The 5,774-nt window shown below is 40.9% G+C and overlaps 1 pseudogene; it reads right to left on the reverse strand.

Moving 5' to 3' along the window:
• Positions 1 to 3,246: 3,246 nt before the first annotated feature.
• LOC100356223 (large ribosomal subunit protein uL30 pseudogene) lies at positions 3,247 to 4,171 on the reverse strand (annotated as a pseudogene).
• Between the last annotated feature and the right edge of the window lie 1,603 nt (positions 4,172 to 5,774).

Raw genomic sequence — 5,774 nt, forward strand, 5'->3', positions numbered from 1 at the left:
TGCCCTTTAAATGCTCACTTTCAAAAGATTAAGAAACAAAAAGAATTCAGAAGGAGTCAAATCAGTACTGTGAAGTGACACCTAATGCCTTCCTATGTAAACGCTTGTAAAAGTGCCCCTATCTGAGGAATGAGCAGCAGTATTAAGATGGTGAAGAAGGTCTCCCTGGTGAAGCATTGTGGCATTTTTGCAGTCAAATTTGAGCTAACTTTTTCAAACACTTGCTTAACTGGTGGATGCTATAATTCTTTAGCCTTCCAGAAAGTAAAAAAGCACAACAGTTTGAGAATCCTCAAAAAACTGTTGCCAAGATCATTGGCCTTTTTTTGAAATGCTTATGTTTGTTTATTTGAAAGTCAGAACAAGATAAACAGAGACAATGAGGAGAAAAATCATTCTATCCAGTGGCTCACTAGCCAAATGCCTACAATGGCCAGGGCTGGGACAGCCTGAAGCCAGGAGCCAAGAACCCTGTGTGAGTTTCTCAAAGGGGTGAGAGGGATCCATGTACTTGATCCGAAGGTGCACACAGGCAGGAAATGGGGACTCAAACTCAGGCACTCCAATATGGGGTGTCCTAAGCAGAGCCTTACCCACTGCATGAAAAGCAAGCTCCAGGCCGGCGCCGTGGCTCAATAGACTAATCCTCCACCTTGCGGCGCCGGCACACCGGGTTCTAGTCCCGGTCGGGGCGCCGGATTCTGTCCCGGTTGCCCCTCTTCCAGGCCAGCTCTCTGCTATGGCCAGGGAGTGCAGTGGAGGATGGCCCAGGTGCTTGGGCCCTGCACCCCATGGGAGACCAGGAAAAGCACCTGGATCCTGGCTCCTGCCATCGGATCAGCGCGGTGCGCCGGCTGCAGCGGCGGCCATTGGAGGGTGAACCAACAGCAAAGGAAGACCTTTCTCTCTCTGTCTCTCTCTCTCACTGTCCACTCTGCCTGTCAAAAAAAAAAAAAAAAAAAAAAAAAAAAAAAAAAAAAACAGAAAAGCAAGCTCCAGACCTTTGCTCTTGACCAGTTCATTTTTACTGTCATGGACCATTTTCACCTCTCGATAGCTATTGCTTTATGCCTTGTATTCAGGAACACACTAATGAACCCATGTTTCATCTCCTGTTCCAATTCATCAGTGAAATGCTTGAAGATTATGGTTCCAATTGTTTAAAATCTCTATCAAGGGGCAAGCGCTATGGCGTAGCAGGTAAAGCATCCCATATGGGATGTTTTCACGTCCGTTTCACGTCCTGGCTGCTCCAGTTCTGATCCAGCTCTCTGGTAAGGCCTGGGAAAGCAGTGGAAGATGGCCCAAGTCCTTGGGCCCCTGCACCAAGGTGGGAGACCTGGAAGAAGTTCCTGGCTTCGGATTGGTGCAGCTCCAGCCATTGCAGCCATCTGGGGAGTGAACCAATGGATGGAAGACCTCTCTCTCTCTCTCTCTCTGCCTCTCCTTCTCTCTGTGTGTAACTCTGACTTTCAAATAAATAAATAGATCTTTAAAAAAAAAATCTCCATCAGGGCCGGCGCTGTGGCATAGCGAGTAAGGTCACAGCTTGCAGAGCCAGCATCCCATATGGCCCCTGGCTTGTGTCCTGGCTGCTCCAATTCTGATCCAGCTCTCTGCTATGGCCTGAGAAAGCAGGGGAAGATGGTCCAAGTGCTTGTAACTCTGTACCTACGTGGGAGACATGGAAGAGGCTCCTGGATCCTGGCTTCAGATGGGCGCAGCTCTGGCCATTGCAGGCAATCAATCAATCAATCAATCTCTCTCTCTCTCTGTCTCTGTCTCTCTGCTTCTCCTTCTCTTTTATGTGTAATGATGATTTTCAAATAAATAAATAAATCTTTAAAAAAAAATCTCCATCAAAAGCTCTGTTTCTTTGCTGGTGATTTGTACACAAGAGTTTTGGCACCTGCCCAAAAGAGAGTTAACTCCACTTCAGAATTATATAATGGGAACCAATTATGTCTATGATGTTGATTATTACTTCTGCCATTAATTGTGGGGTTTTATTGAATTAGGGCTGCAACAAGAATACTTTTTTTCATAAATTGATGTGAATTGTTCACTGCTGTACAGCTTCATCTTGAACACTGTCTTGTACCTCCTTAAAACAAGATACTCATTTACAATCTCCTGATTTCTTTGGGGAGAAATTCCCCACAAGCTTTTAGTAAAGCATCAGTGATTTCACCACCACTCCACTCAAGTTTCATCCTAAAATTGGTGTATATACATTCAATTTTAAACGTTTAAATTTTAGCAAAACATGCTGCTCTGCTAGTTCTTTTCAAACTGATGCCTTTTTCTTCTTAATGCTTCAAATTAGTTTTTACCCAGGCATGTTATAATAAGTTAGCATAAAAAAGCTTTGAAATCCATACACAGTTTTTCATAATACTCACTTGGCACAAATTTTTGAAGATACTTCAAGAATTGTTTTTAATTTCTTTCCCAAGCTGCTATTCCAATTTTTACCATTTGAAGAAACATCATGAAGCCTAAACACATTATTTTGCATATTCCAGCAAAGTAGAATCTGTTTCTTTGCAACATTAATTTTTCTCATTATTAATTTAGAAAAATTTCAAACCATCATCATTCATGTGCTTACCATCTAGAGTTAATAATACTGAGTTTTGCATGCATTTCTACATGTTTTGTGATCAAAGACACTATGATACTTTGTTCTTAACTCTATTTTAAAGGATGAGTGCACAGAAAACAGCCCACTGAGAAATAATGTCTCTCTCTGAAGGAAAGGTTCTGTATTCCTACTGCATATCAAGTTTTCCCATAATGCAATCAATCCATCATATATTAAAGGGTCAAATGGATCTCTCCATATTCTAGTTTGGAAATTGGAGTTTAGTGAAGCAAAGAAAGAATTCTGATGCTGGAATAAATGAATATCCATTTGGGGAAAAAAATGAACCTCTGCATTTCGTCATACAATACCTAAAATTCAACTCAAAATTGATCATAAACCTAAATATAAAACCTGAATATAAAAGTTAATAAAAACATCTTAGTTATTTTGGGTAAGAAAAATTAGAGTCATCGGAATAAAAATTATAAAAAATAAAATTAGAATCATAATTACTATTAGCAATGTAATCACTCTGAGCAATGTTAGTAATGTGTGTCACTTCATGAGTAGATAAGACAGTTTCTGTATTGTAATGACAACTAGATTCAAATATTTCTTCTCTCTCCCTTCTTTCTTGACTTTTTCTCTTCTTGGCTTCATTTTCCTCTTTTGCAACTTATGTTCTCCACTTAATTCAGTGGGAATCACAAAACTGATTCTTTGTAAATTTTGGGTTCCATTAGATTTTTTTTTACCAATACAACAGTTTATTTCAATTTGACTGTAGTTGCCGTTTATTGTCTGACCAGATTACAAAAATACCATAGGAGACACCTTAGTTCATCCTTCTAATAAGTCTGTTGATTTGGTCTTCCCTGTTGTCAGCATCCCCACCCTCTACAAAATGGGTGGTCTTTTTCTTCATCCCACCTCGGGGAGAAGATAACTTGAAGGGCCACAGGAAATTATTTGCTTCCTTGAAGTGTTTCCCCATAGTGTAGATCTCGTGAATCAGATCCTCCATGCAGATGATATTGTATTTACCAAGAGAGCGGGCAGAGTGTTATCTGTCAAAGCAATTCGCTTCTTATTGATTTTGCCATAGCCACGGTTGTAAATTAGTTCATTTACTGACTTCAAATTTGGGTACCCCCATGTAATATATGGCTCCACAATCCTCAGCATGTTAATGGAGGCCTTGTTGAGCTTAACAAAGGTGCCATTGAAGATCTGGCGCAGGCAAAGAAGCTGCAGCACTTTTCGGACTTTGGGGCTCACACCATTGATACCTCTGATCCTGATGACAATTGCCAACTTGGGTTCTGCAGGTACGTAGAAGTTGCCAGCTTTTCTTGCCATCCTCGCCATCTGAATTTCAGTTCTGTACATCTGCCTGTATTCCTTGTGATAGGGCTTCGCTTTCTCATAGATAAGCTTCCTCCTTGCCTTTCGAAGCATCTTTTGGGCAAACTTCTTCCTCAGGCGCTTGATCGTCAGCTCTGCGAAATTCCTCCCCTTTTTCTTCAGGGTTTCTGGCACAGCAGGAACCACCTTCTTCTCTTTGGCACCCTCCATGGTTCCAGCTGGAAAAGAGAGGTTCCATTAAATTTTAAAATCAACTTCTTATCCCTACCAATCACTTAAAGTTTCCATTGACTTATATTCAAATGTTAAGGCAACAATCCAGTGCTTAGAGAATCTAGAAATGAAAATTCTTTTAGACTCCTCAAATCATGTTATTCCTGCACTATTAAGATCACTATTAAGATCTGTGTGATGTCAGATATGAAGATGTGTTGATACAGTACATATAAGAAAGAACTGAAACTTTCCCCAAGAGAAGTCTGTCATTTGCTTGGCTTCTGAAAGATATGCTCTAGGCTTTGGGAGTGTCAAGCTTGAAAACAGTGCTTGTATTGATTGAGGGCCTAGGCATGCTAAGAAGTCTAACAATGGGATTTATGGTTAGGCTCTGAGCTATGTGGTATCAGTTCATCTCCAGAGGAACCAGACAATAAAATCAGTCTCATGGGCAGTCAGCTTGCCTATTTAATTGAACCACCAATGCTCAAGTATACTTCTCAATTTGGTAATATCCCAAATGTACTGTCAAACAGTGTTGCCAGGAAGAATTAACATTAGGAAGAGAGCATGTGACTACTCCACATTTGGAAACGTCCTTATCTCTGATTTTTTTTAAAGATTTTATTTATTTACTTGAAAGAGTTGAGAGAGAGAGAGAAAGAGAGAGAGAGGTCTTCCATCTGCTGGTTTACTCCCCAAATGGCCACAATAGCTGGAGCTGAGCCAATCTGGAGCCAGGAGCTTACTCAGGGTCTCCCATGAGAGTGCAGGGGCACAAGGACTTGGGCCATCTTCTACTGCTTTCCCAGGCCATAGCATAGAGCTGGATCGGAAGTGGAGCAGCCGGGACTAGAACCTGCACCCACATGGGACACCGGCACTGCAGGTGGCAGCTTTACCCACTATGCCACAGCACCGGCCCCTCCTTACCTGATCTTAATTTCATACTCTGTCCCTATAGTCATCATAACCATAACATGCCAGGGTGTTCTATGAGTCACTCTAGTGAACCCGTGAAACTGAACATGTTTTGGGAACCCCCAAACCTCGTGTCAGATATGAAGACATCCTGCGGACTGTGCTTCCTCTTACTTTGGCAATACTCTACCTCAGTATTCACATCTCTCTACTCTGTTCCAAGGCCATGATTATTTGTCTTCATCAAATATCATTACAACAGCTATGAAATCATTCTCTACCCTGACATGACTTTTCTCTTTAGTTATTCTTCTAGAATATAAATATCCTCATGTGGGTTTTGTCAATAATAAGTTGCTCCTCAATATAAGATTTAATGACCTTGTAACGAGTCCCTGTTACTTTGAAAGTTTCACAATCCTTTACACCCTGCCCTTGACAACCCCATTACTTGGTCACTCAGAGTCTAAAATGAGTTTCTATATAACCCATCAATGTATTGCCACTGTGTTTTCTGTTTGTTTAAGTGTGGTTTATCACCTATCTACTCATCTTTTAAGACTTTACTAAAATCTAACTCTGTGCTACTGTTATTTGTGACTCAGGCAGAATACACCTGTCAGTATTTTATTATTTTATGCCTATAGTTATTATAGGAAGTTCCATGTTTTTCTCTTATTGCACT

Source organism: Oryctolagus cuniculus, chromosome 15 (assembly GCF_051225735.1).
Source record: "Oryctolagus cuniculus isolate XC-2025 breed Fujian yellow rabbit chromosome 15, ASM5122573v1, whole genome shotgun sequence".
Taxonomy (NCBI): domain Eukaryota; kingdom Metazoa; phylum Chordata; class Mammalia; order Lagomorpha; family Leporidae; genus Oryctolagus; species Oryctolagus cuniculus.